Here is a 2,666-nt window from a genome sequence, read left to right on the forward strand (position 1 = left end):
TTGGAACAACATGAGGGTGAGTAATTAATGACAAAAAATTATTTTTGGGTGAACTAACCCTTTAAATAAACTTTTTGTGTAGAGCTTATATTGACACAAAACTAAAAGTGCAAGTAAATGAAGTACAACGAGTACAGGCAGATGCCTTCTTTTTGATAGTAGGAGTTGTATGGAATGCGTTTAGAACTAGTTAGTGCACATCGCTTCAGTTTGTTGTCCTAAACGAGTCGCTCTATTTCTTATGTTATCAGACACCACACCTAACTTATGCAAAAATCTCAGGGTGTGGTGTCACAATAGAGACTGTTAATCTAGTTTTATTTGATTCCTTTTTAATCAAAAGAAAGTCGCTTTGCATTTTGTTTTTGATCAAGATAAGAGTTTCTGAAATCACAAAAGCAGTTCTAAATGACAGTTCTCAGTAAAATTCTTAAGTCATAAAACTTTGCGTAAATTAGAATGGATATTTTGAATTGTAACTTCAACATTGAAGTAACCATTTTTAATTATAACTTCAATAAACAAACAATAAATAAAAACATTTAAATTATAGGTTGAACTGGGTGAATGAATGAAAATGAATATAAAACATGTTTTAAAAATTCATGTTTTATTCATATTTAGATATAATTTCTTATAATTCATATATACACTACCGATCAAATGTTTGGATTAAGATTTTTTTGATGTTTGCTAAAGAAGCCTCTTATGCTCACCAATGCTGCATTCATTTGATCAAAAATATGGCACAAAACAGCACTGTGAAATATATACCGATCAAATAAGATTTTTTTGATGTTTGCTAAAGAAGCCTCTTATGCTCACCAATGCTGCATTCATTTGATTCATTTGGTAAAAACAGTAATGTTGTAAAATTTTATTACAATGTAAATTATCAGTTTTCTATTTCCATATATCTATTTTTATATAAATAATTTAATATATTTTAAAATGTAATTTATTCATGTGTTGACAAAACTGACATTTTAGCCGCTATTACACATAATCAAATGAAGTTTACATTAAGTACATTAAGCAACTTAATTTACATTAAACCGACCTAAAAGTTGAAATTCATATAATTTATAAAAAAGTTCCTCAACTTATTTTGATGAGTACTTAATGTAAAAACATATGTTGCCATGACATATCTTTTTTTTTTACAGTGTACTCAGGTCTTCAGTGTCACTTGATCAGAAGTCATTCTAATATGCTGATTTGGTGCTACAAAAAGAGTTTTGCTGCTCAATATTTTAGTAGAAAATGTGATACTTTGATGTATAGAAAGTTCAAAAACATCATTCCTTTGAAATAGAATATGTTTGTATCCTAGCGTAACCTAAATTACATCAGTGGAAAAGGAAAGTCGTTTTGGAGGAAGAGTGAGGTATTTCATTTTTGGTTAAATATTTTTCCTCTGGAATAACATGCACAGATGAATCATTCAAAATAAGAATGTCCTTTAAGAATGGGGTGACTTGTGATGTCAAAGGAATATGAGGAATGTTCTTTTCATGCGGAATGGGGTTGAACCAGCGCCAAGCTGGTCTTCGTTAAAAAGTCTCACAAGTTATCGACTATGCTGCAGACATCACTGAGACACTTAGCAACAAAAGTTCTCGGCCGCTTTGTGTTTCATCTTCGATGCAGAGCTATAGCAGGCATCCTTTTCTTCAAAAGCCTTTTCTGCTTATCCTCTTGTGCCAAAAGAAAGGCTGGATGGAGCAAGACATGAAATATCCTCAGAGCACTCTCTTAGTTTACTGGCAAGAACACTCATCCTTGTTTAGAGTGGATTAACTTAGTGTCTTTTGAGAAGGGTGTTTGGTTCAGGAAGTTTGTGGGCAAGTGATGGAACATCAGCAGAGCTAAATCCCTCTCAATCAACCTCTTCCTCTAGCTATGCCCCTTCTTCACACATCCGCCCAAACATATGAGCTGTCAGAAACAGATGGGGTAAAATGCACTGTTTCTTTCTATTTTGCTCTTAGGAGACAATAGTGAAGAAGACAGAGGGTTAGGTTTAGTGAGGACACAGTGATCCATTTTCCCTCTTGTGTTTGTGCTTTTTGTGACTGCTTCCTGACAGAGCATACAGCAAACTATTTCATCATATACACTATGTATGAATTTTTAACAGACAATCAATGAAAAAATTATACAGTAAAAACATTACCATATGTGTAAGTGACATAAGGATCTATGAGATTATGAAAAGTAGAAATATGATGAGATTAAGGAGATATGTTCTCATCCTTATTTGATTTAATGATTCAAGTCATTTAAAAATGTCAAGTAATGTTACCAGTTGCAACAAGGGACTATGATATTTTCCTTCCATACACTGTAAAAAAAATTCTGTAAAATTTACGGTAAAAACCGGCAGCTGTGGTTGCCGGAATTTTACCGTAAAAAAATACGGTAGCAACATTTCAGGTTTTATGGTTTTAACTTCAATTTACAGTTAAATACCGTAATTTAATTAACTGAAATAATGTTAATATACCAACCTATTGAAGTACTGAAATCTGTTTTGTACCTTTGTAATACACTGATAACACCCAAATGCAGATGGTGATGAGAAAGTCACATGATGAACCAAAGCCCATCACAAGCAGCTTTTAAATAATAGCATATATAGAAGGTGCACAGTGTCATTCACACAA

Source organism: Sinocyclocheilus rhinocerous, unplaced genomic scaffold (assembly GCF_001515625.1).
Source record: "Sinocyclocheilus rhinocerous isolate Xijiao unplaced genomic scaffold, SAMN03320098_v1.1 scaffold288, whole genome shotgun sequence".
Lineage (NCBI taxonomy): Eukaryota > Metazoa > Chordata > Actinopteri > Cypriniformes > Cyprinidae > Sinocyclocheilus > Sinocyclocheilus rhinocerous.